Source organism: Arachis hypogaea, chromosome 6 (assembly GCF_003086295.3).
Source record: "Arachis hypogaea cultivar Tifrunner chromosome 6, arahy.Tifrunner.gnm2.J5K5, whole genome shotgun sequence".
In the NCBI taxonomy this organism is placed as follows: Eukaryota; Viridiplantae; Streptophyta; class Magnoliopsida; order Fabales; family Fabaceae; genus Arachis; species Arachis hypogaea.
This window is the reverse complement of record NC_092041.1, coordinates 89,769,079-89,778,099: the sequence shown is the minus strand read 5'-3', so window position 1 is coordinate 89,778,099 and position 9,021 is coordinate 89,769,079. Positions and strand designations below refer to the sequence as shown.

At 37.2% G+C, this 9,021-nt stretch overlaps 1 non-coding gene across 1 annotated transcript; it reads right to left on the bottom strand.

Moving 5' to 3' along the window:
* Positions 1-8,269: 8,269 nt before the first annotated feature.
* LOC112700581 (small nucleolar RNA R71) lies at positions 8,270-8,377 on the bottom strand. Its single transcript, XR_003153486.1, has one exon. It is a non-coding gene; the product is annotated as a small nucleolar RNA R71 (small nucleolar RNA).
* Positions 8,378-9,021: the final 644 nt, after the last annotated feature.

Genomic DNA, 9,021 nt, shown 5'->3' with positions numbered 1-9,021 from the left:
AATTTGTACTATTTCTCAATTTTTAATTTAGATACTTCAAAGGTTAAAAAGACTCGTGGAAAAACAAGATGCCTAAAGATTTATGCAAGAACTTGGGAAGAAAGGGAGGAAGTGATTTTGATCAGGGAGCAGCCGTGGGGCCAACAGCTCAAAGAGTGAAGGATTTAACTAATTTTATTGGAACAATGGGAAGGAATAGTGATTTTATTACCTTGATGTACACTAATTGGAAAGCTGTGCCTAAACAAATCAAAAAGCGCATTTGGAAGTATATTAATGTAAGCTCCATTTATCTTTATGTTTATGCCATATGTTAATAATTATTTTATGCATATGATATGATGAAATTGATGTGTTTGTAGTCAAAGTTCATTCTTCTAAAATCTTCAAAGTTATGGGTGATGACTGGTGTTCAAGGAGCATGGAAGCGTTACAAAACAAGAATAAAAAAGAAGCATTTTGAACCATATTCTGGAAATATTGAGGATATGTTGGTGAATCGTCCTTTAGAAATTCCAGAAATACAATTTCGGAAGCTAATTGCATATTGGAGTATTCCAACTGTCAAAGTGAGCTAGAGGATTTCAATTATTATTATTTGATATGATCAAGTATAATTCTTTCAATTTTTATATTTTTTCATCATTGTTTATTTTAAACACAGGCCATGTGTGTTATAAATTCTGAAAATCGTAAAAAGCAACAATGGAGGCATAAAATGGGCCCAATCAATTTTGCAAGAGTGCGTGTTGATTTGGTAAGGTCACATTTGAGTTAAAATTCTCTACTTGTTACTTCTCCCTAATTTTAGTATGTTATGACTTTGTAATTGTTATCTTGATCTGTAGCGTGAGAAAAAAGAGAACAAAGAGGAACCAAATCAAGCTGAAATATTTGTTGTAACTCGGAATGGACTAAAAGGGAAAATACTTGATGTAGAAACACAAGCTGTTATTGTAAGTTCCTCTATAATTTTCTTGTTTTAGTAGTTGTTTTATGACTGTCATGGATGCTATTTTTTTTGCTGTTTTATGGCTATCGTGATTATTGTTATGGTATCTATTTTGCGGCTATTTCATGGCTGTTTCATGGGCTGTTTCATGGCTGATTTAGTTGCTATTTTATGGCTATTTTATGCATATTTTATGGCTGTCATGGCAGCTATTTTATGACTGTTTTTTTTATGGCTATCATGGTGGTTGTTTTAGTATCTACTTTATGACTGTTTTGTGGTTGTCATGGTTGCTGACTTGCTGCTTTCTATGTTTTGTGGTATTTATTTCGTGGCTGTTTCATGGGCTGTTTCATGGCTGATTTAGTTGCTGTTCTATGGCTATTTTATGTCTGTTTCATGGCTAATTTAGTAGCTGTTCTATGGCTATTTTATCCATGTTTTATGGCTATCATGGACTGCTATTTTATGGTTATTTCATGGCTGTTTTATGGTTGATTTTATTGCTGTTCTATGACAATTTACAACCATGTTATATGGCTATCATGGACTGCTGTTTTATGGCTCTTTTATGGCTATTTTGGATTGCTGTCTCTATTAGTTATCAATAGGTTTTTGGATTCTTTCATTGAATTTTTATCACTAAAAATACATATCATATATTTGTGTGTATAGGATAAACTTGATGATCTCCAAGAAGCTGGAGAAACTCCTACTAATGCATTTCAAAAAGTTTTTGGTAAAGAGAATCCAGGAAGAGTTCGATGTTATGGAAGAACTGTTACAAAAACTTCTCTTAAGAAAAATAAAGAAATAGATGAAATCAAAAAACAAAGTGAAGAGAAGGTAACAGCTTTAAAAACTGAATTAGACGACCATAAGCAACGACTGCAAGGATTGGAAGATATTGTGAAACTTATGTTGCAATAAACTTCTCCTGGTATGAATGTTGATGAAGCGCTTTCTCTCTTGCGATCTAAGCAATCATCTGCAAATAGTGCACAAGATCCAAATTTAGTTCCTCGGCATTCTCCTCCATCGACTCATATACCAAATCATGAATAGGTATATGTATGCTAAATTGTTGTACCACTTGGAGTATACATATTATTGTATAGCTGATGTTTTGACTATAATTTTTTTGTTCATTTAAATTTCACTACAGCTTTCTTATTGTTGGAGGAAGTTTTCTGAAGACAAAGACAATTCTTGCCACAATGGTGAAGCACAAAATGTTCTTGGTTTTTAGTGGACAACTTAGTTTCTTTTTTGTTTAAGTTCATTAGTTAGTTTCTTTTTTGTTTAAGTTCATTAGCAGAAAAACATGTATTTTGCTTACTTAGGTTTATTATTTATTTGACTTGGTAACTTATTAGCAAGTATATATGTTAATTGGTACTTGGAAGACCTTTCTATATATATATGCAATATATATTATTATCTTATTCAAATGCGGGTGTTATATATTCTTCAAATATCATATAAATATAACAAAGATAAAAAAATATTATTTTAGATATTAAAAAAGAGAATCTAAGAAAAATTCAATAAGGTGTTGCTTTAGGTATTAAAAAAAGACAACTGTAAATAAACCTACATAAGTGTTGCATTATGTCTATAAAAAAGGCAACTTAAAAAATTTTGGACAAGTGTTGCTTTAGGTATATGAAAATGCAACTTAAAAAAACCTGGACAAGTGTTGCTTTAGGTGGAGAAAAAGGCAACTTGAAAAAATTTGTACAAGTGTTGCTTTAGGTATATGAAAAAGCAACTTAAAAAACTCTGGACAAGTGTTGCTTTATATATTAGAAAATACAACTCGTAAAAAGTGTTGTCATAGCGTTTCATATAAAGTGTTGTGTTTGGGTGCTCTAAGGCAACCCTTTCGCGGAGTTGCTTTATTTGCAGAAAAGGCAACGTTTTTTGAAGGTTGCCAAAAAAAGGGTTCCCTTTAATATACAAAAGAGTTGCCTTAGACCAAAGGTAACGGCCGTATAGCCAACCCCCAAAAAGCGTTGCCTTTTGTAGGAAAGTGTTGCCTTTTATCAAAGGCAACACTTTCTCTTATTATAAGCAACGTTTTTAAAGGGTTGCCTCAGCCCGAATTTGTTGTAGTGCACCTATAGCTCATCATGGAGAAATCATCCAAATTTCTCATGGAAGGATCAACAAAAGCCTCAACAAGGCTTTAACAATGGTGGACGTAATAGGCTGAGCAATAGCAAGCCTTTTCCATCATCTTCTCAGCAACAGACAGAGAATTCTGAACAAAACACTTCTAATTTAGCCAATCTAGTCTCTGATCTGTCAAAGGCCACTTTCAGTTTCATGAGTGAAACAAGGTCCTCCATCAGAAATCTGGAGGCACAAGTGGGCCAGCTGAGTAAGAAAGTCATTGAAACTCCTCCCAGTATTCTCCCAAGCAATACAGAAGAGAATCCAAAAGAAGAGTGCAAGGCCATTGATGTGATCAATATGGCCGAATGCACAAGGGAGGAGGAGGACGAAAATCCTAGTGAGGAAGACCTCCTGGGACGTCCCTCAAGCAAGAAGAAGTTGCCTATTAAGGATCCAAAGGAATCTGAGGCTCATATAGAGACCATAGAGATTCCATTAAATCTCCTTCTGCCATTCATGAGCTCTGAAGACCATTCTTCCTCTGAAGAGGATGAAGATGTGACTGGAGAGCACGTTGCTCAATATTTAGGAGCTATCATGAAGCTGAATGCCAAGTTGTTTGGTAATGAGACTTGGAAAAGTGAACCTCCCTTGCTCATTAATGAACTAGATACCTGGATTCAGCAAACTCTACCTCAAAAAAAACAAGATCCTGGCAAGTTTTTAATACCTTGTACCATAGGCACCATGACCTTTGAAAAGGCTCTATGTGATCTGAGGTCAGGGATAAATCTTATGCCACTCTCTGTAATGGAGAAGCTGGGGATCATTGAGGTACAATCTGCCTTGTTCTCATTATAATTAGCAGACAAGTCATTGAGACAAGCTTATGGAATAGTGGAGGACGTGTTAGTAAAGGTTGAAGGCCTTTACGTCCCTGCTGATTTCATAATCTTAGACACTAGGAAGGAAGAGGATGAATGCATCATCCTTGGAAGACCTTTCCTAGCCACAGCAGGAGCTGTGATAGATGTCAACAGAGGTGAATTAGTCCTTCAATTGAATGGGGACTACCTTGTGTTTAAGGCACATGGCCATCCCTCTGTGACAAAAGAGAGTAAGCATGAAGAGCTTCTCTCAGTTCAGAGTCAAGAAGAGCCCCACAGTCAAACTCTAAGTTTGATGTTGTGAGGTGATGAGCGGATAATTTGTATACTTTTTGGCATTGTTTTTAGTATGTTTTTGATATGATCTAGTTAGTTTTTAGTATATTTTTATTAGTTTTTAGTTAAAATTCACTTTTCTGGACTTTACTATGAGTTTGTGTATTTTTCTGTGATTTCAGGTATTTTCTAGCTGAAATTGAGGGACCTGAGCAAAAATCTGATTCTGAGACCAAAAAGGACTGCAGATGCTGTTGGATTCTGACCTCCCTGCACTCAAAGTGGATTTTCTGGAGCTACAGAAGCCCAATTGGCGCGCTCTCAACGGCGTTGGAAAGTAGACATCCTGGGCTTTCCAGCAATATATGATAGTCCATACTTTGCCCAAGATTTGATGGCCCAAACCGGCGTTCAAAGTCACCTCAAGAAATCCCAGCGTTAAACGCTGGAACTGGCACCCAAATGGGAGTTAAACGCCCAAACTGGCATGAAAGCTGGCGTTTAACTCCAAGAAGAGTCTCTGCACGAAAAATGCTTCATTGCTCAGCCCAAGCACACACCAAGTGGGCCCGGAAGTGGATTTTTATGTCTTTTACTCATTTCTGTACACCTTAGGCTACTAGTTTTCTATAAGTAGGACCTTTGACTATTGTATTAAAAATCTTTTGATCACTTTAGATCTCTAGATCATCTTTGGACATTTTAGTTCTTAGATCATTGGGAGGCTGGCCATTCGGCCATGCCTAGACCTCATGCTTATGTATTTTCAACGGTGGAGTTTCTACACACCATAGATTAAGGTGTGGAGCTCTGCTGTACCTCGAGTATTAATGCAATTACTATTGTTCTTCCATTCAATTCCGCTTGTTCTTTATCCAAGATATCACTTGTTCTTCAACTTGATGAATGTGATGATCCGTGACACTCATCATCATTCTCACCCATGAACAAAGTGACTGACAACCACTCTTGTTCTACAAGCAATCAAGGCCATAGTGAATATCTCTTGGATTCCTGATTGCACGATGCATGGTTGATCGCCTGACAACCGAGTGCTCGTCTGACAAACGAGCCAACCATTCCGTGAGATCAGAGTCTTCGTGGTATAGGCAAGAACTGATGGCGGCATTCAAGAGAATCCGGAAGGTCTAACCTTGTCTGTGGTATTCTGAGTAGGATTCAATGACTAAATGACTGTGACGTGCTTCAAACTCCTGAGGGCGGGGCGTTAGTGACAGACGCAAAAGAATCACTGGATTCTATTCCAGCCTGATTGAGAACCGACAGATGAATTCCGCTATGCTGTGACAGAGCATATGCAATCGCTTTCACTGAGAGGATGGGAGGTAGCCACTGACAACGGTGAAACCCTTGCTTAAGCTTGCCATGGAAAGGAGTAAGAAGGATTGGATGAAGACAGTAGGAAAGCAGAGAGACGGAAGGGAAGGCATCTTCATGCGCTTATCTGAAGTTCCTACCAATGAATTACATAAGTATCTCTATCTTTACCTTTGTGTTATTTTCGTTCATCATCATATACATTTGAGTTTGCCTGACTAAGATTTACAAGATGACCATAGCTTGCTTCAATACTAACAATCTCCGTGGGATCGACCCTTACTCACGTAAGGTTTATTACTTGGACGACCCAGTGCACTTGCTGGTTAGTTGTGCGAAGTTGTGTAATGCCATGGTATTGAGCTACCAAGTTTTTGGGGTTCATGACCGGGGATTATGAGAGTTGTGAAAAAGTATTGTTCACAATTTCGCGCACCAAGTTTTTGGCGCCGTTGCCGGGGATTGTTCAAGTTTTGAGCAAGCTTTTGGTAACATCAGTGCCAAGATCCGGCAGCAACATCAAGTTTTTGGTGTTATTGCCAGGGATTGTTCAGGCTGGACAACTGACGGTTCATCTTGTTGCTTAGATTAGGTATTTATTTTTTCGAAATTCTTGAAGATGAATTCTAGAGTTTCATGATGATTTGTTGAAATCTGGCTGGCTGAGAAGCCATGTCTAATCTCATTGGACCGAGGTTTCAACTTATCACCACAAGAGCTTGTTGATCTCTTATCAATCTTGCTTTTGGAGTAGTGATCTGCTAAGGCTTGGCTGGCTTTTGGCCATGTCTAGTGTTTTGGACCGAAGCTTTCTCTGAAAGCTTGGCTGGCTGTGAAGCCATGTCTAATTCCTGGACCGGAGTCTTAGACTAACATTGCACTGATTCCTGGAATTCTCATTAAGAATTTTGATATCTTTTTCCATTTAATTTTCGAAAAACACAAAAAAATTTTACAAAATCATAAAAACCAAAAATATTGTTGTTTCTTATTGAGACACTAGTCTCATCATAAGTTTGGTGTCAATTGCATGCATTCATATGTCTTAATGATCTTCAAGATGTTCTTGATAATTTTCGTGCTCTGATCTTTGAATTCTATTGACTTGAGTGTTTTGTGTGTCTCATATGCATTCTCATTTTGTTAGTGTCAGTAGTATACAAACTGCTAAGTTTGGTGTCTTGCATGCATTGTTATTTGATTCTTGTTGCATTTTGGTTTGTCCTTATTATTAAAAATCCAAAAATATTTTTAATTTATGTCTTTTCAAGTCAATAATACAGAGAAATTGAAGATTCAGAACATACAGCAGAGGAATTGCACAGAAAAAGCTGGGCGTTCAAAACGCCCAGTGAAGAAGGACAGACTGGCGTTTAAACGCCAGCCAGGGTACCTGGTTGGGCGTTTAACACCCAAAAGGGTAACATTTTGGGCGTTAAACGCCAGAATGGATACCATTCTGGGCGTTTAACGCCAAGATGGCTAGAAGGGAAGATTTTGTTTTCAAATCAATTTTTTTTTAAGTTTTCAAAATCTTTTCAAAATCAAATCTTTTTCAAATCAATTTTTCAATCAAATCTTTTTCAAAATTAACTTCTTTCCTTTTTCAAGGATACTTACTATCAATTAATGATTTGATTCAACATTTCAAGTATGTTGCCTTTTCTGTTGAGAAAGGTTTAATGATTGAATCATATCTTTTCTTGTTAGTCAAGTTTTTAATTTTCAAATCAAAATCTTTTTTAAAATGTTTTCAAATCATATCTTCTCAATCACATTTTTTTATCAATCATATCTTCTTAACCACATCTTTTTCAAAATAGTTTTCAATCAAATCTTTTTGAGTTCTAATTTCAAAATCTTTTTCAAAAATCACTTGATTTCTTTTCCATTTTCATTTTCGAAAATTAAGTAATGCTTTTCAAAAATATTTTCAAAATTTTTCACTTAATTTTCGAAAATTACTTCCCTCTTTCTCACATCCTTCTATTTATGGACTAACACTATCCCTTAATGCAAAATTCGAACTCAATCTCCTTTGTTAAGTTCGAATTTTCCACTTCTGTCTTCTACTCTTCTTTTCCTCTGACACCTAAAGGAATCTCTATACTGTGACATAGAGGATTCCACATTCTCTTGTTCCCTTCTCTTTCTTATGAGCAGGAGCAAAGACAAAGGCATTCTTGTTGAGGCTGATCCTGAACCTGAAAGGACCTTGAAGAGAAAGCTAAGAGAAGCCAAAGCACAACTCTCTTTAGAGCACCTGACCGAATTCTTCAAGGAAGAAGAACTCATGGCAGCCGAAAACAACAACAATGCCAACAATGCAAGGAAGGTGCTGGGTGACTTTACTGCACCTACTCCCGACTTCTATGGGAGAAGCATCTCTATCCCTGCCATTGGAGCAAACAACTTTGAGCTTAAGCCTCAATTAGTTTCTCTAATGCAACAGAATTGCAAGTTCCATGGACTTCCATTGGAAGATCCTCATCAGTTTTTAGCTGAGTTCTTGCAAATCTGTGACACTGTCAAGACTAATGGGGTTGACCCTGAGGTCTACAGACTTATGCTATTCCCTTTTGCTGTAAGAGACAGAGCTAGAACATGGTTGGACTCTCAACCTAAAGAAAGCCTGGACTCTTGGGAAAAGCTAGTCAATGCCTTCTTGGCAAAGTTCTTTCCACCTCAAAAATTGAGTAAGCTTAGAGTGGAAGTCCAAACCTTCAGACAGAAGGAAGGAGAATCCCTCTATGAAGCTTGGGAAAGATACAAACAATTGATCAGAAAGTGTCCCACTGATATGCTTTCTGAATGGAGCATCATAGGTATTTTCTATGATGGTCTCTCTGAACTGTCCAAGATGTCTTTGGATAGCTCTTCTGGAGGATCTCTTCATCTGAAGAAGACGCCTACTGAAGCTCAAGAACTGATTGAAATGGTTGCAAATAACCAATTCATGTACACTTCTGAAAGAAATCCTGTGAACAATGGGACTAGTCAGAAGAAAGGAGTTCTTGAGATTGACACTCTGAATGCCATATTGGCTCAGAACAAAATATTGACTCAACAAGTCAATATGATTTCTCAAAGTCTGTCTGGAATGCAAAATGCACCAAGCAGTACTAAGGAAGCTTCATCTGAAGAAGAAGCTTATGATCCTGAGAACCCTTCAATAGAAGAGGTGAATTACATGGGAGAACCCTATGGAAACACCTACAATTCTTCATGGAAGAATCATCCAAATCTTTCATGGAAGGATCAACAAAGACCTCAACAAGGTTTCAATAACAATAATGGTGGAAGAAACAGGTTTAGCAATAGCAAGCCTTTTCCATCATCTTCTCAGCAACAGACAGAGAACTCTAAGCAGAATACCTCTGACTTAGCAACCATGGTCTCTGATCTAATCAAAACCACTCAAAGTTTCATGACTGAAACAAGGTCCTCCAT